General features: G+C 33.7%; 1 protein-coding gene across 15 annotated transcripts in view; it reads left to right on the top strand.

Moving 5' to 3' along the window:
- The window catches only part of cdh8 (cadherin 8), a 288795-nt gene that overhangs the window by 24319 nt on the left and 238516 nt on the right, over positions 1-25960 (top strand). For 8 of the 15 annotated variants that reach the window (XM_073907201.1, XM_073907197.1, XM_073907198.1 and 5 more), the window contains exon 1: positions 11796-11865. The exons of the other annotated variants lie outside the window; for them this stretch is intronic. The gene's annotated coding sequence lies outside the window, so the exon portion shown is untranslated. Of the gene's footprint in view, positions 1-11795; positions 11866-25960 lie in introns of those variants that run through there. 15 annotated transcript variants of the gene reach the window in all.

Genomic DNA, 25960 nt, shown 5'->3' with positions numbered 1-25960 from the left:
TGGCAGAACAGCAGTATACAACAGAATCCAAACCCATTAGTTTGGGCACTTTTTGTGCTAAACATGAAAACAAAATAAATACAAAATTATTTTATTACAAAAGTTTCACTGGTATTATTAGATGGTTAACAAATTATGAACAACTGATCTGTAAAGTGTGAGTTAATATACTAGTTAAGGGTTAGCTATTAGCTTATGTGTAATATTGGAACAATAATCTAAAGTTGCAACTATTCCTCATTTACTAAGAGTTAATAAATGAAAAATACTTGAAACTTTAGAATAAAGTCCTAATAACATATATAAACTATTAACTGATACTTAACAAGTCTTTAGTAAGTAATTTACCAACAGCTTGTTCATGATCTATTAATAATGTTTTAGTTATAGTTCTAAATCATTAAAATACAGTTAACAAACCATTTATAACTTGTTAACTAACAGCTTGTAAGTTATCTATTTGCTATATATATAAGGCACAGTTATAAATAATTAAGAAACTATTAACTTTTATTTAACAAGTCATTTGTAACTCATTAACTAACAGTTTATTAAGGATCTATAAACTAGTTATAACGGATAGTTATTCTAAAGTGTTACCGAAAGTCCTTAGTCAGGGAGGTGATCAATAACCCTATGGTCACTCTGTCTGAGTTTCAGTGTTCTTCTGTAGAAGAGGAGAACCTTACAGAAGGACAACCATCTGTGCAGCAATCCACCAATCAGGCCTGAATGGTAGAGTGGCCAGATGGAAGCCACTCCCCGCCTGGAATTTGCCAAAAGGCATCTGAAGGACTCTCAGACCATAAGAAACAAAATTCTCTGATCTGATGAGACTCAAATTGAACTCTGGAGTGAATGCCAGGAGTTACATTTGGAGAAAACCATCATCACCAGGCTAATACCATCCCTACAGTTAAGCAGCAGGAACTGGAAGACGGGTCAGGATAGAGAGAAAGATGAACGCAGCAATAAACAGACACATCCTGAATAAAAACCTGCTTTAGAGTGCTCTTACCCTCAGACTAGTGCGACGGTTTATCTTCCAGCAGGACAATGACTTAAAGCACTCTGCAAAAATGTCAATAGAGTGACTTCCCAACAACTCGTTGAATGTCCTTGAGTGGCCCTGCCAGAGCCCAGATCTAAATCCTATTGAACATCTCTAAGGAGATATGAAAATGGCTATACACTGTCACTTCCCATCTAACCTTGATAGAGCTTGAAAGGTATTGCAAAAAGGAATGGGCAAAAATTCCCAAAGACTGGTGTGCCAAGCTTGTGGCATCATATTCAAAAAGACTTGAGGCTATAATTGCTGCCAAAGGTGCATGAACAAAGTATTGAATAAAGGCTGTGAATACTTATGTCCATGAGATTTTTCAGTTTTTGTATTTTTAATAAATTTGCTACAATTTCAAAAAATAATTTTTCACATCGTCTTTATGGGGTATTGTGTGTAGAATTTTGAGGAAATTAATCAATTTAATCCATCTTGGAAAAGGCTGTAAAAAAAAAAAAATGTGGGAAAAGTGAAGCACTATGAATACTTTCTGGATGCACTGTGTATTCCATTGTGTACTGAATATGAATAAAGATCATCATAAAGAGGTGAGTAATTAATAACAATATTCATTTTTGGTTAAACTAACCATCCAAATTCCCAACTTTAAATATAAGCTATCGATGTGACAATGCACAGTAGCTGTTAGTTTGCTGCCTGTTAGTTTAAAAAATCAGTTTATTTGTATCTAGTCACTTTGGTATAAAGGATTATACAAACACGCTTGCCAATGCTAAAATACATTCATTTATAAATAACATAACACAGTAAAGCATTTGCAAACATTGAATCATCCTACCAACTCCTATAATGACACTGTCACATTTGCCACCTTGACAAACCTAACTTTTGTTTAGCTCTCCATTTCCATCCATTATTACCACAGAGAAAACTTTCAGGGTGCGACATTACCATAGAAACAGGCATTGCCAGGGAAGACGTATACATTTCTTCCATTTAAATTTAATAAGCAATTCTAGCTTCAACTATAAGGACATGTCTTCACTGTGGTGCAGATGTGATGCAAGTCACATAAAGCAAACAGTTCTGCTTATTGTGTGACCAGCATATCAAGTCTCTCATGAGCTCTCAATAAAAGTGAATAAAGGTGATTTGTGTCAGGCTGAATGCTGAAAAAGATATCACTGCACTAATGTTTAAGCACTGTGAGGCTTAAAAGGATTGCCAACGAGCTAAAGTTATTCCTTGAATAAACGTCAATGGCAATTAAAACAGAGACAGAATGTGACAGTTTTAAAGTTGCAGTGACATGCTAAAAAGTTTACAGCCAGATATAGTGATAAATTTTGCATTGCTGTGTAAACCTTTAAATACATGAACATTTTGCAGGCATTATTACACATACAGGTCTTCAGTGACCCGGACATAAATATCATGATATGGATAGATCTCTTAGATCTCTATACATTAGTTCCTAATCTGACTGCAGACTTCCACATACAGTCTTAGACATGTAGTCTCAGACACATCTACTTAACAGAGTTAGTGATGTCATTGTAAAGGGTAAGGTTAGGGGTGGGGTTAGGTCTATGCAGTCAAAGAACTGCATGTTTCTATCTGCTTATAGCATAAACACATCCTGATATTTCAATATCGATTACAAAAGCATACAGTTTTAAAATTTATTAATTTGTTTTTCTTTGGCTCAGTCACTTTATTCATCAGGGGTTGTCACAGTGGAATGAACTGGCAACTTATCCAGCACATGTTTTACGCAGCAGATGCCCTTCCAGCTGCAACTCATCTTTGGGAAACATCCATACACACTCATTCACACTCATAGACTGGGGACAATTTAGCCTACCCAATTCATCTGCACCACACTTCTTTGGACTGTGGGGGAAATCGGGTTGTTATATATTTTTCTATTTTATTAAAATAGGCCTGCATATACAAAATTAAGTAATGACAGAATAAGAACGTTAAAGTTTAAACTGGCTGCATACAAATCAGCAAAATAAAAAAAAATAAAAAAACATTTGCAATACTTCTTAAATTAGTGATTTATAATAAATACTCATAGGGGTTTACCTTTAAAAAGGTTCTTTAGAACTTTAGCTGAACATAAATCCCTAATGATATAATATCTTTAATACCCATGCCTCTAATATTCTAAATAGCTTATTGTGGTCTTCTGGGTTACAGAAGGCTAGCATCCTTATTTTATTCATTCATTCATTCATTCATTCATACATCCATCCATTTATACTGTCGTTTTCATAAAAGGAGCAAAGTAAACATTCATAAAAGGTTTGCTTTCTAACGGCTTCAGTTAGACTTACTGTAAAGCTAAACCGAGTGTATTTACTTGAGATAGATACTCTGCAACAATGGAAAGTTTGATAACTGCTTGCGTAGGCTGTTTGATTTGTTCACACACTGTCTTTGTTATATTGTGTGATGGAAGAATTGTGCGGGTACACGCTGGTTGGAGTCCAGCTGTCACCACTGCGTGGCTGAGACAGCGCTTCAGTTATGAGTCCATTTAGTATGATTCCCAGCTTCTGTTACTTCATGTACAGATGTATCAATGATAAAGACTGTTTGCATCCTATTTTTTGTTCTACTACGAGCTTATAGGCCTACCTTTTTTTGTTGGACGGTTCTCGCAGTAGTGCCAAAATAAGGTACTGTCTTGGGAAAATTGGGACATCTGATCACCATTATGGGTGACTAAATCAGGGCTTTTCAATATTCTGATTGGGCTACAGCCACTCCGAGCCCCAGTTTAGCACTGGTGTCACTGTATTTTGAACAGCAGCGAGCCGAAAAGAATACTTAACATTATTGACACGGGAAAGCATTACGCAAGGAGGCGTTTCCAACATCGTAGCACAAATTAATTCTTCAGCCAATCAAGGGCCCCCTTCTTCTGTGGGGCCTGGGGCTTCAGCCCCACCTAGTCCTTATATTAATCTGGCTCTGACACTACAGACAATGTAGTTTATTCAATTATAGCGCATGTATTTGGACTGTGGGGGAAACCTGAGCACCCAGAGGAAACCCAGACAAACATGAGTAGAACATGCAAACTCCACAGATAAATGCATACTGACCCAGCCGGGGCTCGAGCCAACGACCTTCTTAATTTTATAATATATATTACATATAATTTAAATGTTACTTTTTGCAGCTTGAAAGGTTAGAGAATAAAGGGTCACATTGCTAATTAATTTGCATGAATTGCATTCATTTCATGATTATTTCAAATATCAGTGCTATATTTGTATTATTTTTGATAAGGTAGGCCTCTGTTACCCATCAAATATGTGCTCTTGTGCCAGCATGACAGCCCCGCCATTATACACTGATAAACTGTATATTTGTACATCACCCAGTGTGTATGGGCTTATGAATCACCTTTTCTGTCTCCCCAACTGGCCTTTAGAATTCTTTGCTGAAGTATAGTTTTCTGCACCTCCCAGTGCTACATATATAAAATACATGGCACTGAGAGAGAAGAGGGGGAAAAGAATAGAGAAAAAAAAAAACTGTTTGTGTCAGAGTATCAAAGGGGTGGTCCAGAGTGCATTTTTAAGGCTTGGTTGTGTTTCACATATATTTTGCGAATTCGTTATCTGAGATGTAGAACGCAGGGAAAGTGGCAGCATAGAGAGACACTGCAGCGCTGCTAAAGCTGTTTATAGCAGTTTGACAGATAAATATGAATTTTTATCGAAATTGTTAACGGTGCCAAACAGCATATCCTGTTGTTTACATCCTTGTTTATGTCCTTTCTACAACTTACCATTAACATTAGACACTGTGCATGTAATAGATTAATTTTAACAAATAAAAATACTTACAGGTTGTGGCTCACAATCCACAGCTTCTTCTGTTATGGCTGGAGCTGCTCCTTTGTGTTTTTAGCCAAATCCAGCACTGAACTGGGAAAGATTCTGGAAGCTCTCCTTTGTCAAATGCAAGCTATGTCTTTTTTATAATCCTCTGGAACACAGAACACTTCTTTCTTTCTGTTGTGTCCTTTGGAAGCCCAAATGCAGAAACAGAACAAGCTCTGTGAAAATTGTATTAACTATTCGATTGCAAAATATTATTGTAGTCTAAAATAAACAGAATAATGATCCATTAGTCGGTATGCTTGTTCAGGGAATGAATGAAAACATTTTTCAAAGAATCAAAAAGTTTGATAAGATTGCCCTCTTTATGGGGAAAAATATGTATACTAATACTAATTTTTAAATGAAGAAAAACAAACAAACAAACAATGGCCTCTATACATTTTTAATATGATATACAGGAGACAGATTCAGGTGTCACAGTGGTGCAATGGGTAGCATGATCACCTCACAGCAATAAGGTTGCTGGTCGAGCCCTGCCTGGGTCAGATGGCATTTCAGTTTGCATGTTCTCCTCGTGTTCATGTGGGTTTCCTCCGGGTGCTCCGGTTTCCCCTACTGTCCAAAAACATGTGGTATAGTTGAATTGAACAAGCTAAATCAGCCGTGGTGTGCGTGTGTGTGTGTGTGTGTGTGTGTGTGTGTGTGTGTGTGTGTGTGTGTGTGTGTGTGTGTGTGTGTGTGTGAATGTGAGAGTGTATGAGTGTTTTCAAGTGTTGGGTTGTGGCTGGAAGGGGATCCACTGTGTAAAACATGGTGAATAAGTTGGCGGTTCATCTTGCTGTGGCGACCACTGATCAATAAAGGGACTAAGCTGAAAAAAAAATGACTGAATGCATGAATTAATGAGGAGATATTTTAATGGAATATTAGAATACTTTTTTAGCATCAGAGAGAAACATCAACATTCTATTGATTTGTCATTTTCATACTTATACTTTGGTACTATACTCGAATGAGCACCTTGATGGTACAATTGATGCTTTTTTTACTTTTAAAAGTGCCGCAGTAGGTAGTGCTGCCGCCTCACAGCAAGAAGGTCGTTGGGTCGCTGGTTCAAGCTCAGTTGGCGTTTCTGTGTGGAGTTTGCATGTTCTCCCTGTGTTCGCTTGGGTTTCCTCCGGGTGCTCTCGTTTCCCCCACAGTCCAAAGACATGCGGAACAGGTAGGCTAAATTGTCCGTAGTGTATGAGTGTGTGTGTAAATGTGTGTCTGGATGTTTCCCAGAGATGGGTTGCAGCTGAAAGGGCATCCGCTGAGTAAAAAATTGCTGGATAAGTTGGCTGTTCATTCCGCTGTGGCGACCCCGGATTAATAAAGGGACTAAAGATGAAATTAAATTAAATGAAATCTAAAAACAATGTTATCGTAAATGCCTCTATGATAAAATTGCTTTTGTATGAACCTCATATTATTTATCGGAAAGTTTTTTTTTTTTTTTTTTTTTTTTTTTTTTAATACAGGAAATTAAATATATTCAATGTAAGCTACATTTTGTATTTTTTAAACATGGATTGGAACTGTACTTTACGTTTACAGAGTGTCTTAACAAGAAAGCAGTTAAAAGAAGTTAAAAGTTACAAAACATGTGCTTTATTCAATATTCTACATTAATTTGTATTATTTTTATTCTATTATATTTATTGTTTCTTCTTCCTTTCTAATTGCCTTTCTTTTGCTTTACTGATTTTATATTTCTTTAAAATTATCACATTTCTCTTGTTGAAAAAAAGTAATATTTGTAGTGTTTGTAAACTGTAAAACTCAAAGTTAAGGTAACTCAAACCATTTGAAGAAACCGATTGCAACTATCCATTTTGCAAGTTCAAAACTAAGCTTAATGAGTACTGTGAACTTAATCCATTTGAGTAAACAAATTGATTACAGTAAATCCCAATAAATGAAGAGAACTCAGACCAACTAAGTACTGTAAAACCTAATAAGTTAAGGCAAGTCAAACCGCTTTAAAAAAAAAAAAAAAAAAAAAAAACGATTGCTACAAGCCATTTGAGTTTCAAAAAAACTAATCTATACAAGTACTGTGAACTTACTAAATTTAAGTTGAAATAATGAGGTATTTAATTAACTCATTACCTTCAACACTGAGTTCAAAACTCTTTTCAAATGAGCAGAAATAACTTAGAATGGTTAACTACAATCATTTCATTTAAAAAAAGTTTACTGTTGGGTTTTACAGTGTACAATACTTCTATCTTTTTGTATTTCTGTCTGTTGTAATTGCAATAAAAATAATACAATACAATAATACGATTTACAATTCCAATAATTTTTAGAGATGCAAATAAATCAATGTATTTACTATTAAAACAAAACAAAATTAAAAGTTTAAAAGTACATATAGCAAGTGCCAAGACAATGATATGCCATCATCATTGGCCAAGTAAAAAAATATTTCTTCTTATGTTGTATAAAAAATAGTGGTCGACATATGTGTCAGACAAGTCCTCTATGTAAATGGAGACTATTTTCTTATGCTGTATAAAACAAATCTCTATAAGACACTTTGTCATTCAGAAAGTATCTTGCTCATTCATCTTGCCCCACAAAGCAAAGATCATCTCGGGTACTCCCTCTATGCACTCATTGTCATGCTAAAACATGGTACAGACGAGCAAAGGACACGGTTTTATAACTGTGAATGAACACCAGAACACTTCAACTATAGGCCTAAGATGTTTTTTTTTTCACACCCCCATTTCACTGACTGATGACTCTTATGTCAGGTTATACAGGATGTGAGGAGCACAACTGTATTCATACAGCATCTCTGTATTTCACAGTGTGCTTCTCATTCACCTTTTCCTCTAGTCATTAGTTCACTTCCAAAGACCCCTGTGGTGAGAGAAGCATGTCCTTGGCTGGGCTGCCACTTTGTGCTCTCTCTTGTGAATTCTTTACCACGAGAGAGAGAGAAGATAATCAGCTTGTCAGACAGCACTTAGGCTTGGTTCTCCCCTGTAGGCTGAAGCAGGGATGTTAGTGGAGTGTTGAATTTGGCCTCTTAAGACACTGTGGCGAGCTGATAGCCAAGCAGGGCCCCTTGGTCAAACTCGCTAGCCAATTAAGCCACCCTGATCTTTCATTGACAAGCATGTCATTGCTTGTACTGTAGGATGCGGATCACAATAGCATAGTTGTTGTCTTACTAAGTGAATCGATGCAGTGAGTGCTTTAAACTTTAAAAATGATTGTGTCAGAGGTTTGCATCAACAGGTTGTTGACTTTAAGATATTATTACTCAATGTGCGGTTCATGTTTGCCAGAAATGTTCAGCTTAAAAATAATGTATCATATATCTGACTCTGGACCTGCTTTTAAAGGGGTAGTTAAACTAAAACAGATAATTTACTTAATATGTATTCAGATATTCAGATATATTTAAGTATTTCCAAATTTTTTGAGTTTCTTACTTTTATTCAACATAAAAGTTGAGTATACAAAGTATACATAAAAATTTTACATATAAAAATAAATTCTGAACACCTTTTACTGTACTATTGACATTTATCGTAGAGACAAATATAATAAAAGTCAATGGTTTCCAGTTTTCTTCAAAGTATTTTTGTTTGTGTTCTTAAGAAGAAAGAAATTTGAGCAAGTTTGGAACGAGGAATGGAGGAGATGATTTTCATGTTTGAGTGAAGTTGTACAGGTATACTGGAATAATCAACAATTCATTGTATGAGTCAATTTTTTACTACACTGTAAAAAAATCCACAGTTTTATGGTTTATTTCCAGCATCTGGGGTGATGGAAATAAACCGTAAAATTACATTTTTTTAATTTTTTTTTTTACAGTGCAACAGAATATTAAGCAAATAATGTTTTTATGAAGACATTTTGTAGATGATCTTCCATAGATATCTCAAAACTTTTTTTTTTTTATAGTAATATTTCTATAAAGGTGATTTTCCTATTTTGAGCCCCTATTTTGCATTAAAAAGGGCATATTTTGGATTTGGGGGTCTCTAACAACAGGCTGATATACATGCAAATAATTGATTGGTCTGGTGACTCAGTATGTTACCATTGGTCGACTGTGTTCAGTTTGAGACAAAGAGAAACACCCACCACAGCTTATCAGCATTGTTGAAGTATTTGGGGTGCAGAGTGTTTGTGTGAGTCAAATGCAGGATTGCATTAAAGCAATGCAGTTAAACACCAGTTTATTGCTCTATTCTAGAAACAACACATTCAGTATTAATCCACACAATAGCAAAAGTGAGTTTGTTATCCTGACGATTAATTTAACCACTCTGAATCATCTCTTTTATGAATGAATCAATAGTTTTAAAAAAGGTGCACTTTTGGATTTAATCCTTAGCCGGATATTTCACTTCACTTAGAGCTGTTACACACATGGAAGGTTATTTTCAAAAACCCATAATAGGGGCTCTTTAACTTTAAGATTTTGTTAGATTTTTTATATATTTATTTTTTAAAACTAAATAGTTGTATCTCAGGAAAAATGTGTCCCATTTTAACAAACCATACATCAATGTTTACTTTGTATTATTAATAAACCTTGATTTCCTAAGATTTACTCTTGTGACCTGGGTCACATAAAACAAAAAAACACACAGTACACAAGGCACTAAAATTGACAAGAATTTAAAAAAACTTGAGGTTTTTGCAGTTGTTGCTGGAGAAAATAAAGCAAAAATAGTAAATTAGACTCTGCAGCCTGTTTACATTTAAAGACACAGCCATGAAAATGGTACGCGACATACACACACACTGATTTTACGTTTGTCTGTGTGTATAGGGCATATCACTACTAGTGTATTTTTATATATTTCTTTCTTTTTTTTTTTTTGTTTATGTAGAAATTAATATTCTTTGCATTAATTTTATTTTTTTTTTCTTTTCCTTTTTTATGTTATTTTAGGTTATACATTATTATTAAGACCACTTGAAAATGTAAATGTTTTACTTATAGAGTGTTTGAGCATAATATAACAAACTATGGTTGTTCAGTAAGAAAAAACAAGGGATTTCACATTTTATTGCATTTTTTTATGCATTGTGATTTTAAATTATTCTAATTTATTGTTTAAATGCTGGTTATCGGTTAAATATGGGTATTTGTGGATCATTGATCAGTTTATCTGTCTGGAATTTTTTGACATATTGAACTTTTTGTTCACATTGTATTTTCTAATATTGCATTGTTCATATTTAACAACTTTTCTACTCATACTTGCACATAAGTGGTGTCTTAGTGTTTTCCATTTGACACACACAGTGCAACAGTTTGCAAGATGCAAAAGAAGATCACATCTTCATTATTATTAGGTGTTGAGTTTTTTTACAGTATTAGCTGTTCTAGTCCCTCAGCCTCTTCTACAATCCATGTCATTAGCTAAAATGACATTATATGAACTCCAGCCACTAATTCTACATTGAATTACTTGCATAATAGCTTCTAACTGCATTTAAGATTTTCATAAAATTTTAATCATTGCACTAAAATGATAAAAGACTTTAGAATATCTCCTTTTTTTAAACACACACACACATAAAGGATACAGCAAAGCACTGGATATTTGTCTAAGCCTGGCCTTAGATAGATATATTAATAAATGTTCTTTCACTATATTAGATTAATGACGTAAATGCTGATGCAATATTCATTTCAATAATTAGGGTTTTGTTTCACATTGAATTATAAATAGGAAAGGCTATAGCTGCGTCCCAAATCGCATACTTATGCACTATTTTACGCCATTTTGTAGTATAAATAGTGTAAGTAGTGTGTTCACATTGAAAACTCTCAAAATAATAAGTGCACTTTAATTACCCGGATGATGCACTCATTCAGCCGCTAAAATGAAGTGTGTAATGATGGACACTTCACGCACTCAACGACCGCAGGTTTGCTTACGTAGCGGAAGGGGCGGAGCGATCGGACGCACATGTTGAATAACTTTATTTATTTTGGATAGTGAAAGCAAAATTCTCCTACGAGAGTGATTATAGCGCCTCCGGATGGTGAATGCGGCAATACTCACGGCAGGTATTACTTGATAATTCAGTCGTTTATTTCACTGATTTGGCAACAGTCAAACGTCATCAGGGAAACGGTTTGAATTTCCGCTTAGTAAAAAAACATTAGTGTGCCATTTGGGACGCCACTACATACATATACTATCCTGTTGAGTGTGTAAGTGCATAAGTACATAGTGCATGAGTGCATAGTGTATAGTGTGCCATTTGGGACGCAGCTTATGTGAAAACTTCCACCATGGGGAATTTCATCAGAAACCAATCATCTGAAAGAGTGTAAAATCTGGCCAATGAAATGCCAAGACGTCAGCTGGCGTCAATGACAATCAGTCATGCTATAAAGACGCGGCTAGTGCAATGCTCAAGAATGAAGAGACGTTCAACAGCTAAGGGACAATTGTCGAGAAGTTACATAGCTGATCCCTCCCTTGAGGAACAAGTATGTATTTGAGTTCCAAATTCTGACACTATCATCTGAATGTCACAGCAAAAATCAAGACTTGTCAGACCAGGCAACGTTTCTGTTCTTAGCTGACAGGAGTGGCACCGGGTGTGGTCTTCTGCTGCTGTGCCCATCCGCCTCAAGGTTGGAAATTTTGTTTATTCAGAGATGCTCACGCCAGTAAACGGGCAGTACAAGTGTACCTATTTAAGTCGCCGGTGTATATGTGATACACACAAAGTGTATATACAATTGTGTTGTTTTGTTTAAATAAGATGGGTTTAAAAGTTACAAAATAGTGGACATTTGCAATTTCATGGAGAGGACTTTTATTTTGACACTCGATCCACGGAAACTACCACGGTGAACTGCGCGCTCCCTCAGATCGCCAGAGGAGCTGCAAGGGAGCAGACGTGACTCCGTGGTTTTCATTTCATTATCCTGTTTTACAGGTAAATATAGACAAACTATACATAATATTACAGTGAATGTGTATTATTTTGATGTGTGGAATATGTACAAGTGTCTGAGGTTATTTAAGAGTATGTTTTAGTACCGATTATATGTTATGTTTGCACTAATGTACAAAAATAAGTTGTTAAGTGTGCTCCAGTGATCGCTATAGCAGTCTATGTTATTGTAATATTTATTTTAAGGCAAAAGCCACCTGTTTAGACTTGTAAAGAGTTAATTTATTATGGTTAAAAGGCTCCGTGAGGCTCACTCAGCACTCGCGTTTGGCGCGCTTAATGGTCACGTGACCACTCACTGAAGGGAAGCACAGAGAGCTGCTGCAGCTAAGGGGTTCTCTGAAAATGCCTCTATATGAGAAAAAATGGTGCAGTTCAGTTCACATTGACTGAGAATCAGAGTATTGCTGAGTTTATACTAGTTTTACAGCTTCATATGTTTTATCTATAAATAATATATTTGTAATTAATAATTGTTAATACTGATTAAGATGTGTATTGAGTATTCTAAGGACAACTTAAAGGGGAAAATGAGAAGATAAGACAGAGTGTGATTGATATTTGATGTTGTAGACACTAGAGTGATTATATGGTTTATTTTATCTGTTCTAAAGTGACAAAATGTGAGAGACAGACCGTTTATTGTGAATTGTGAATGATTTAAAAAGCAAATTTATTGTTATTTTCTGATGCTGTACAATAAATGAGCAGATCGCCAGAGGAGCTGCAAGGGAGCAGACGTGACTCCGTGGTTTTGATTTCATTATCCTGTTTTACAGTTAAACAGTAATCTGTCTGCTGGGTCTCCGGAGGCGGGGCCTGCAACAGATTCATGTATATATATATATATATATATATATATATATATATATATATATATATATATAATTATTATTGTTATTATTATTATTATTATAATTATTATTGGTTTTTGTTGTTGTTTTTAAATGACCAAAGGAAAAAAAATCACCAATTGCCATCAATGCCATTATCACCACCAACACTATGAAGTGCATTCACACAACAGAGAGAAATGAATTATCGATGCCAGGTGCTTACTGGAAGACCAGGTGTAGAAGAGTGTGCATATCGTAGTATATTTTATATAAACACCCACTCAGCTTCCTTAAACTAATTTCTGGAAAAAGCCATAATTGCTTGCTTTATAATTTATGAACGTTAGAGTAAATCTGGCAAAGCACCATCACCTATTACTCAACAAGCCTCTGACTCTCACTGCTGTGCTGTCAAAACACACACAGACACACACACACACAATGTATGGCAATGTCTTAAATCACTGAGACAATTCTCTCTGTGGATGGCTGGGTGGGTTGTGCTTCCCGTGTAAAAATGACATGAAATACAGATAAATACTGGCAATGTGTTTGCTGTCTTTGAAGAAGCTCACCAGGACGACTGCAATATTTCTGTTTATTTTCCCCCAATTACAAAAAAACTAGGACAAGTTCAATTAATCAAAACACGACGACAGTCATGAAAGCGTCAAAAATATGGACTTGCCCTAAAACTCTCTTTCATTTCTCTTGTGTTTGAGCCCTGGAGTCAATTATTAATTAATTATTTTGAGAAAATTGCATTAATGTACAAATGAAGAATTTGCACCAAATGGGAGATTAAAACAATCGTTCAGAATAGCGGGCTTAATTAAAGAGTCATACTTTATCATTTTACCTTATTAGAATTTTAATTTCTTATAACACTAATTTCTGTTAGAAATATACTCCTTTGACAATTTGTTTATTTTCTGTGCACTGCTTTATTTATTTTTTCTTCTTTTTAAACGTATATTTAATCCATTTGCTGTCTATTTAATCTAATTTAATTTAAATATTTTACATCTGTCGCCCACATGATTTTTCCCCTCTCATTTGTTGGTTTGTTTTCCATTTATTGATTTCTGTTTTCCCCATCTGTTGAATAAAGCAATCTTATCATGATAAATATACATTTATCTTTATCCCACATCACTGTTTCAGGCTGTGTGTAGCATCTGCCGTTAGGGTCCCCTGCTGATCTAGAACCCAGGGCAAATCCCTAGTTGGCCTGCATATAAACGACTACACTTTTAATTTTCTAGTTACATTCAGGCCCGGATTGGCTAATCGGGAGGACCGGGAGAATTCCTGGTGGGCTGGTCTGTTTTTTGGCCACAAGGGCTGGTATCCCTAGCTCCAGAATCTGTTGCTCTCAGCAGCCACACTTTTTAAATTTATTTATTTATTTATTTACTTGACCACAGCCTTTTTATTGATTATTTTACCGCAGCTCTACTCTTTTATGATGATATAAATTAGTTGAGTCATTATTCAATGAATAGTTGATGTGGTTCAGTGGGTAGCACGTTAGTTTACGACACTGCAGACCTTGTCTGAGTAACATATTTTTTTCATGTTTATTGTTAAGACATATAATACTGTTAGGGTTGTTGAACATTTGAAGTTCTAAAACAGCTGTTTTCTCAAAAAAAAAAAAAAAAGACGTGATAGTGTCATTAGAAACTGATTTGGAAATGACCTTATTTTAATATAGTCAGTAGTGAACTGAGGTGGGCAGGTCTGAGGCTTGAAACTCCAGGGCTGAAAAGGAGTCCCACTCTGGCCCTGGTTACATTTAAACATTCATACTACAGTTAATTGTTCATTCAATTACATATATAGAGCATTCTAACGTTTCAAAATGGATGTTAATGAAAGATTAGAACATATCTGTATTTTCTTGTCTCAATTAAAATAGGGGTATTTTAAAATACACTCACCGGTCACTTTATTAGGTACAACTCTCTAACTGTTTGTGTTTTGCTAATCAGCCAATCACATGGCAGTAGCTCAATGCATTTAGGCATGTAGACATGGTCATGTTGATCTGCAGCAGTTCAAACCGAGCATAAGAATGGGAATGAAAGGTGATTTAAGGAACTTTGAATGTGGCATGGTTGTTGATGCCAGACAGGCTGGTTTGGGTATTTCAGAAACTGCTGATCTACTGTGATTTTCATGCACAACCATTTCTAGGTTTTACAGAGAATGGTCCAGATAAGATAAAATATTCAGTTAGCGGCAGTTCTGTGGGTGCAAATGCCTTGTTGATCCCAGAGCTCAGAGAATGGCCAGACTGGTTCCAGCTGATAGAAAGGCAACAGTTTCTCAAATAACCAGTTGTTACAACCGAGGTATGCAGAAGAGCATCAGGGCTACAGCAGCAGAAGACCACACCGGGTGCTACTCCTGTCAGCTAAGAACATTAAACTGAAACTACAATTCACACAGGCTCACCAAAATTGGACAATAGAAGATTGGAAAAATGTTGCCTGGTCTGATGAGTCTCGATTTCTGCTGCGACATTTATGGTCAGAATTTGGCATAAAAAACATGAAAGCATGGATCTACCCTGCCTTGTATCAATGGTTCAGGTTGGTGGTGGTGGTGTAATAATGTGAGGGATATTTTCTTGGCACACTTTGGGCCCATTACTACCAATTGAGCATTGTGTCAATGCCACAGCCTACCTGAGTATTGTTGCTGACCATGTCCATCCCTTTATAACCACAGTGTACTCATCTTCTGATGGTTGCTTTCAGCAGAATAACACTACATGTCATAAAGTGTGAATCATCTCAGACTGGTTTCTTGAACATTACAATGAGTTCACTGTACTCAAATGGCCTCCACAGTCACCAGAGCTCAATCCAAAAGATTATCTTTGGGATGTGATGGAATGGGAGATTAGCATCATGGATGTCCAACCGATAAATCTGCAGCAACTGCCTAATGCTATTTTGTCTATACGGACCAAAATCTTTAAGGAATATTTCCAAAAAGGAGGTAAAACCCCCTACTTGCAAGGTGTACCTAATAAAGTGGCCGGTGAGTGTATGCAGCAGTGTATCACATAATGTTTCAATTTCAATGGATTATATCTTAATTATTTGAAAGAAGCCATACAGTGTTATGTCAGATTAAAAAGACGGCAGTGTTCATATACATTCAGTATGCTCAAAATTCACTGTTTTAAATGTCCAATCCTCTTTCCTTTTAAATAGTAGGTTACAGAAAATTTGATCAGGTGGCTATGAAAAAAAAAACACTACAAGATGGCTGGCAATCAATCAAGGCAGCCTAGAGAGAAATCATAGATACTGCACAGTAATCAACTAATGTGGTTATGAATTACATAAATGCCCCTTGGAGAGTTAGCCGGCAACTTGAGGGGGGCTGTTATGCACTAATTGGTTATCATATCACTTCAGAGACTAAATCAGATTACCCCTGGTATCTGTTATACAACATATTTGATAATCAGTTAAACCAGTTCCCCCTCTCTTTTTTGTACACTTTTCCTGATGGGGGGAAAAAAAAAGTGCTGCATCAAAAAAAAAAAAAAAATTATATATATATATATATATATATATATATATATATATATATATATATATATATATATATTATCAAAAAGATTCAAAATGATAGTTTAACGCAAATAAAAATTTCTGTCATAATTTTCATTATTATTATTATTATTATTATTATTATTATAAATGATGATGATGCTGATGATGATAATAATAATAATAATTATAAAGAATCTTAGCAAGTGTTAAACTATATCCCTTCTTTTTTTGAAGTTCATTTAGTGTTTAGCTAACATTTTGCTTACATACTAATATATTGGAAGAAGCTTTTCACATTAATACTTGCGATGATGGAAAAAAAAGTCTCATGTTTGAAATTGTCCATTTCATAAGGGAATTCTGACATAACTGCTTTATAATTTGGAGTGACATTATATGTGCCTCAGTTCAAACAGCAGGAGAGGCCAGTGAACTTAATCACCCTGTACTCTTATTCACTACTGTACCGTAAAAACATTGGCAATGGCGGCATGGCTGTATATTTTGACAGAACATACATTTAACTTGTGATTCACAGTTATTTCATCCTTTTAAACTGTATTCTGGAACCATAATCTTTGTTTTGGTGACTTTTGATGTTAACAGTTTAACCCAGTTAAATGTTTGTTATTTTTAGTGACTTTGCAGTAGCTTGAATCATTTCCTTGGCTGATTGTAATGAGTTTGGTTGCCCCGTTCTGTGTTCTCTTTGTTCTGTTTTTCACTACTCATCAGTTTCTATGACAATTTATTAATTATCACAGGTGTTCCTTTTCAATTCATTTACCCTTCTAGCATTTAAATCCCTTCTGTTTCTTCAGGTCTTTATAAATCTTTGGATGCGTGTTGTTATTTTACCCCGTTTGTGTGTTGTGTGCTATCTATGTAGCATTACAATTTTCTTTTATTAAATACATGTATTTCTGAGCACTATAAAAATATCTGTTTGTGTAAATGCTTTCATTTATTTTCCTTCGGCTTTCCTGATTTATCTGAGGTCGCCAAAGGGGAATGCACCGCCTGTTTGTGTACTGTAAATGTTTATTTTTTAAATGTATATTTAACAGAAACTGTCAAATCATTGGTGTAAATTCATGTGTTTGAATGGTTTATATGCACACAAACTTTACATTTCAGCGAGCCAGCCTCAGCGCTTCTGGTAAACTGTTTTTCCATTATATCATTGCCACGTTTAATGTCTGATTTCTTTACAAATCAGTCATCTTCACTGACTGATAGATATGAACTGGGTCTCAGACTGGACAAGAAGCACTGCATTAAATTCCATTCCCCCTGTTATGTATTTAAAATATGACAGTTTATTTTATCTGAGTATTTTTAATGGAGCTTCTCCGCTTGCCTGCTGATCCTGATGGTGCTTGTGATTGCACGGTCTTTCATCTTGTTTTACACTTGAACAACTAAACGAATGCTTAAGTCTTTTAACTGAATGTTAGGTTGTGACTCGTGATGTCAGGTGACCAAATTCAATGTCTAGCCAGCATCTGAGGACAACGATAATTTGACGTCAAATTACATTGATATTTGGTTGATTTTAGGTTATGTTGGAAAGTTACCAAAATCCAACGTCTGATAGATGTCTTAGTGTAACATTCACACAAAGTTGATATTTGATATTTGGTTGATTTTAGGCTGGACGTTGGACTGATGTCGGGTTCTGACGTCAACCCGATTTTCATTTCCAAACAAAACTCAATGTCCCCATGACGTTGGGGTACATTGGACTAAAACGTCAATATGACGTCATGTTGACATCTTGTGCCTGCAGGGTATTGTAATTACATTACAGTATCAATGTTGTAAAAGGAACCATTAAGCTTTTACTGGACGTTTATCATTAGCTGAAAAACACTAGCTGTGCATACAGTATACCCCATTGCATTTAGCACCTTTATCTCTGCTCAAATTGTATCACATTTTCTGACGTTAAAAATGATCAAAGTAATAACAATAAAATGTGATCAGTTTATTAAAGTGACATGTCAAACACTATAGATATACAAATATGGTTTACGTGCATTACTTTGAATGGGAAAAATTATGACCACCACAGTGAGGGATGCACCGCTTTCGGTTCTAAATAGCCAATCATCAGTCTTTATAGTGATTCTTCTGGGGAGGGGTCTGTACAGATTTGCTTTGTCATCATTTCAACTCCTGTCCGATTTGGTCACTACTATGTGCTTGCGTTGATTTTGACAGGAAAAAATAACATCAAAACAAATCCCATAACATAACCCATTACATATCCCACAACATAAATATATTCTTCCAGTCTAGTCCTGCAATCTTTGCTTCAAGTTCTGTCAATGTTTCTAACCACATGCTATTGATACTGTTGAAACAGCCAACTAAAAGTGATTGATGTCATGTCTCTTAGCGCATGTGCAGTATCTGGAACAAACTGGACATTACCAGCTTTAAACATAATTAGTATTTAAGCAAAAATTATAGGACAGGTCACTTCAGATTTTGTTGCTGAGTTCAACAAGCTGTTTTTAAATTTTAGGATTCCTTCATTCATACAGATATGATTTTGATCTTGCATGCACTGTCTGGAGAGATTGCAAATATGGCCACCAAGTAAACAGACTTTCCTTGAAAGGGGCTTTGCTTTTATTGACATTTTAGAGTTATAAATTGCATGTTGTCTGTGTAGCTGTGGAAAAATTGGGCAATGATCCTTCTCCAAGATTTTTTTTTTCTTAATGTGTTTTCTTGCCACACAGACAAAGAATCAATCAAGCAATAAATCAAGCAAGCATCTTAGTTTAATTATGTATGCATTTTCAGTTTATTTTATTTTGTTTATTTTTTCTCCAATTTTTGTTCAATGGAGAGTAGATTTTTTTAACACATTTCTAAACATAATAGTTGTAATAACTCATTTCTAATAGCTGTTTTATCTTTGCCATGATGACAGTAAATAATATTTTACTAGATTTTTTTCAAGACTCTTCTATAAAGCTTAAAGTGATATTTAAAGGCTTAACTATAGGTTAATTAGGTTAAGTAGGCAGATTATGGAAATTAGGCATTTTATTTTCTAATTATGGTTTGTTCTGTAGACTATTGAAAAACAATCCTTAAAAGGGCTGTTTTTTTTAATAAAAAATAAATAATAAATACAAATAAATAAAAACTGCTTTCATTCTAGCCAAAATAAAATAAATTAGACTTTCTCCAGAAGAAAAAAACATTATTAGACAAACTGTGAAAATTCCCTTGCTTTGGTAAACATCATCCGGGAAATATTTAATAAATAAGAAAAAATAATAATAAAATAAAGGGGAGCTAATAAATCTGACCTTAATTGCATATAGGTTTACTCTTGCTTGGTGTTATGCCAGAAATATTTATAAATTTATTTTAATTTTATAAATATTTAAATAAATATTTACCACTATGATCTCTTAGTAATTTATTCTCTTGTCTTTTCTCCCTTAGTTACTGTTTGTATGTTGATCAAGCCTACCGGCACTCATTCTGCTGCCAGCAAAACAGCTAGTTAATTACAGATTAAGTGAATTACTTCAGGAAGAAAATACCATTGACTTTTTTAATAAACAGTGCATTTATGTAGTGATTGGCAGCAAAAGGTCTCCAGCAGGCCACAGGAAGGTTAGAGGTAATTTATGGAACAAGAAAAAACTGGAAAAAGGCTGAAGTAGTTTAACTCTACACGCAATGCAATCATACAGAACTAAAGCAGACAGAACGCCAACTCCATTAGATGATTCTTACATAAACCAGCCTAGCGAACAAAGTACTAGATAAAATGCAAAACATATTTAAATTGATTATTATTATTATTCTCGTTCTACAGATTACTTTGTTTTATGTCTTGATGTATATAAAGTTGAATGTCATTATTGTTTTTACAATTACAATTTAGCACTTTACAGCCTGTACAGTTTTATCTGTTTTATTCTGAGCTCTGTGGTAGGAATGCCAAATCAGCATTATAATAAAACAATCAAAGCAGGTCAAATGAATACACTGTAAAGAGAAAGTATGGCAAAATGCTAATTCAGCTAGATTAATGAAGCACGGGTTTGTAGAAATAGATCTGCCCATAGACAAACAGTCAGATACTGTAAATAGAGTAATTGATCTTATTTATTCTTTGTTTTTAATAGTTTATTGAGATTCATTGTGCAACTAAACGTTTGGTGGAATTAGCAGGCTTGTCAGACAAATCTGTTGTAAGTTTGAAGAAATAAATGAAACTTGCAGACCTGTGTGCAATATTTACTTATGTAGCTTTTGAAAGCTGTACAGTGAGCTCTGATGGAAGTCTCTCCTTTTGTCTTTGATTATCATCGAAGCCTTTTGAATGCTGTAAAAGCACTCCAGCTGACAACATTTAGATGCTAAAGATGGAAAAAAAAGAGAGAAAAAAGCAGGGATTAAACACTTTCTGTTTTCAGATCTTTCACATCTTGCTTCAAAATTTTTTAAAGGCATCTGGCACAAAAAAAGCTAAAAAAATAAATAAATAAAAGAAAAGAATAAATAAATACAAATAAATTGATACAAAAAACAAATCACTTTTAGCTTTCAAGCCACCAAATGTAGCCAAATGTTTGTTTCATTTATTTATTTATTTATTTATTTATTTATTTATTTATTTATTCATTCATTTATTCTCATTTCTTCTTCTTTTTCTTCTTATTTGCTCAGGCATGTATTTTTATTGTAATTGTAATAATTCATTCTCATTTCTTAAAAAAATATGTATGTATATATATATATATATATATATATATATATATATATATATATATATATATATATATATATATATATATATACATACATATATATACATACATATATATATATATATATATATATATATATATATATATATATATATATATATATATATACATACATATATATACATACATATATATATATATATATATATATATATATATATATATATATATATATATATATATATATATATATATATATATAACAACAAAAAATTTAGGACATTTGGGACAAATCTCAATAAAACCCATTATAACTTTTTAAATATAAAACAAAATCAAACAAAAAAAATATTGATAAACTTTCATTCTGATGGTAGTGCTTCAATTGATTATTATTATTTTTTTATTATTATTATTATTATTATTATTATTATCACTACAATTTTATACTAAATGGTGCAGATATAAGTATTTGAATATAATGGTATTGTGTGTTAGAATTTTAAAAATGAATGCATGTTTGATTAGAACAGATGCTAAAATGTTAAAACTCAATGTCAGTAGAAGAAAAAAAATTATAATAAATTTGATGTAATCACAGTTTTTGGACAGTATTTGGACCAAATTATTTTTATTCATTCATTCATTCATCCATTTATTCAGTTAGTTAGTTAGTTAGTTAGTTAGTTAGTTAGTTAGCTTGTTAGTTATATTTTTTACATATTTGCATTTTAAATTTAACACTAAATAAAAAAAAATATATGCAGTTCTAAAATTGGTGGTGTTTATCATTGACTAACAAATGGGGAAATCTGCTTAGCATGTAGTTTATAGAATTTTCTCAGTTTCATTATAATCATAAAATATTTATATACACAATGTTTTCTGCTGCAAATAATTGTATAGATCATTGCTAAAGTGGAATGGGGATGTCTTAAGTTTTATTAACAAACTCTCCCATCTGAAAATCTATTTTCATCAAGTCTCATATTGGAATCTCCACAAAAAGCTTGCCAGATTTTTACATTAAGGGCTGGATCCAGTCTTTAACTGCAGATCCTCAAGCAGCATTTTTTGCTATTCTGATACTGTTGAAGTCGAGATCAAAAGTGTAGTGACCCACTGTGCAGGGCGAACAGCCTGACTGAGCACGAACATAAAGCCGCGACAGGGCATGGCATACCAACAGGCACAGTTTATCTTATCATATAGAATATTCTAATGTCATATTCTCTTCTTTTTGAAGCATAACAATCTCTCTTTTTTTCACAAAATAGAAAAAAAGTGCAGTTAAATGCAGAGCACACATTTCGAGTATGGGTCATCAGACTGTAGGAATTATTTAATCGATTCCATGCATGTTCAATAAAAAAAGGTCAGCAGAGGGTTTTCTTCAATGTCAAAAATATTAGTAATTTATTGTATAGAAATAAATAATTCGATTCACAGATATCTGGTATCCTCCAATGCAAGAATTACATTCAGGAGCACAACAATTTTCATTTCTTGACTCCAGATTTTATACGCAGTTGATATTAACAGGTGGAGTTCAGTGGAATTCTTCACTTGTCAATCATTCTTCAGTCCTCTGTTGGCCGCACCCATACATACGTCCTCTTTTTCTATGAATTATTTGCACAACGGTTTAAGCATAAGACATCTTGACTGCAAATATTCAGAGTTTAGTTTCAACCCATCTCTGCTCACAGGAATTTCAGCTGAAGAGCTAAAGTGAATTTTAGACATTCAGGCCTTTGCATTTCTATTAGCTTCATCTACTTCTGCAAAAATGCTTCATTAGTATGCATAGCATATCACACTCAAGAGGAGAAGTTTAGTTAATATATCACCTTTAAGCAATACAGATACAATTGTTTAATGAAAAAGAGACAAAAACTATAAAAAATATATATAAATTTTTCCAACAATACTGGCACACATCACTTTCACATTTTTACTTTTAAAATGAGTTACATTTTGAAAGGTAAAATGTAACAGTGTTTTGAAAAAGAGCTGACCTTTTAAGATGACAGTGTAGTTGATGCTCAAGCTCTGGAACATTGAGCTGCAATTTTTCAGTTATAGTTTTAAATAAAAAATAACAAAGTGGGATTTAAAGAACACTATACTCACATAAAAGACCATTTCAGCATTAAATGTGTTCTTCAGAACAAAGGGGTAATAAATAAAATGATTACTAGGTGTATATATATATATATATATATATATATATATATATATATATATATATATATATATTTAGATTATAATTTATAAATACTGCAACATTCAGCTCTGTCTCCTGTATTATGCATACAGTATCTGCCACACAGAAAGAGAAAATATTTCAATATATATATATATATATATATAAATATATATATATATATATATATATATATATATATATCCATATCCATACATACATACATACATCTATCTTGTGCATATATACACACATATCTTTGTAAAATGTTAGGAATTGCATTTTAAAATATAAAACACCACTGTCTACAAGTCTACAACTATAAACCCAGTCTACAAGAATAAAGCAAAATGTAATTTCTTTTCATTAGAAATTCCAAAGCCATATGCTTGTATCACAGTATGATCATAATAATGAACTTTTGCTAGCCAACAGCTAGATCTCTGCAACTCTCACATGGTCGGCCACTGAAGTTAAGCAGGGTGCTTAACCTGCTGTCTATGTGGGTTCTAACACCCCAGTATACTTTATTGATGGGACACCATACTGCTCAGTGAGCAGCGTTATTCAGATGAAATTTTAAACTGAGGTCATCACTATCTGTGGTTATTAAAATACCAGGATATCCTTCGAAAAAGAATAGGGATTTAATCCCGGCATCCTGGCCAAATTTTCCCACTGGCTTTCTCCATAATGGCCTCCTAACCATACCACCCCATATCATAATTAGATTCATCACTCTGTCTCCTCTCCACCAATCAGCTGTTTTGTGGTGTGCAGTCTGGTGCAATATGGTTGCTGCTATGTCATCCAGGTGGATGTTGCACATTTGTGTTGGATGAGGAGATTCCTCCTGAATGTGTGCTAACACTTTTTATTTTGATGGTCCTTTTGAGTATTTGTAGACTGTCTGCTTAATATTTGCTGATACTGCTCTATCATCAGACATTTAACAGACTATAAGAAAAGTACAGTACATGTCAGCTTGTACTAACCCTAACCGCAATCTAACAGTCTATTTATAACTCATGTGAATTAGTTGGCATGTAGATACAATGTACCTTAAATTAAAAAAACAATCAATCAAAATCAAGTGTTAACGAATGTGTAAATCTCATTAAGTGTCCAGAAAAGTGCTTTATAAATGCAAGAAATTAGTATTATTATTTTTTGCTACAGAACTTAATAATCAACCAATTATTCATAATGTACATATAAAACATAATGGAAGGGATTATGTGGACTTGTTTATTATATTCTAAGGTCATTCAAGGGCCAAACTGTGTTGTTTTTAGTTGTCACAAAAACAGAAATGAACTGCTGTTGATGATGAAATAGTCACATCTTTGCATACTCTTGGTTGCACTTGTAATTTTATGCATTTCTCATAGCATACTCTCAGAATAAACTGCCTTGGGAAAGCAGCTCATTTAAAAAAAAAATAAATAAATAAAAAATAATATATATATATATATATATATATATATATATATATATCTTTTTGCAATAGACCTGTGACAGAAAAACAAGTGCTGCTCTGTGTATATAAAGCTTTGGTGGTAGACTTAAAGTGACAAACATGAATAAATCAATGAAGCTGACACCTCACCCTCTGTCATTTCTAGATACAGTGGTAAACATCTGCCGCTAGTATTCACATCAGTTATGGAAATGTAAGAAAAATGTTGTGAAAATTCTAAAACAAAAAAGGCTGTCAAGGGCAATAATGATGAATATATATGTTATATAACCCAAGCTAAAAGATTCACATTTTTATTTAGTACTACTTAAGCCTGTTTGGATGATATTGTGTGGGTAGAAAGATGGTAAGGCTGTGAAATATTATGTTTTCACTAAACACATAGCATGTTAATGTTGTTTTAGAATAAATGCGGGGTCTTGTCAACTCGAAGATCAGGAAGTGAGAATCATGATGATGATGATGATGGCGATGACAAAAAGTCACTTAGCCTATGTAAAATAAACAATGACACAATACCAAAATCAATCTTATTACTTTGGAATCCGTACTTGAACATATTAATCAAAATCTACATGACAGAGACTAAGATTAATGAATTGTTTGAAGTTAATCAGGGCTGTAATAATGACTGTGACCACTTACGAAATGGCAAATAACAATGTATTTCAAAATAAAAGCACATCACATAGGTATATATTATGTAGTTTGTTTCCATGGTTCATACAGCTATGTGTACAAACTTTTTTGAATGTGAAAATTTGTTTGTCAGCACCAATATTACAGGCCTAGCTGTGAATAAATATGTTAATGTAATATATACAAATTGGATACAAACAAAAATCCAGGAGAAAATAAATAACGTACCCTGCCATACAATCGCTGGAATGATATCTATATCTTGTTTTGCAATAATAAGTCTTTACTGACATTTTGATGGAGTAAACAACCGTAACATAAACATTGAGATGCTCAGCAGTGGTGAATATTTGTTGATGGTAAGTTCATCGAGCGAAAAAAAAAAAAAAGAAATGCAATCCTTGCGACAAAACTAGAGAGTTATTATTGTGGAGCACTTTATCCCCCTTACAAAAATAAATGCTTAAAAATGTAGACTTATGCGCCCATGCTTTTGTTTGCTTTCATATGTTATTTCATGATGTCTGGAAGATATCCGCATGGAGCAAAAAAAAAAAACAACTATAGTAATTTATAATAAAAATGTTTTTGAACCA

Source organism: Danio rerio, chromosome 7, assembly GCF_049306965.1.
Source record: "Danio rerio strain Tuebingen ecotype United States chromosome 7, GRCz12tu, whole genome shotgun sequence".
NCBI lineage: Eukaryota > Metazoa > Chordata > Actinopteri > Cypriniformes > Danionidae > Danio > Danio rerio.
This window is presented reverse-complemented; position numbering and strand designations above follow the sequence as displayed.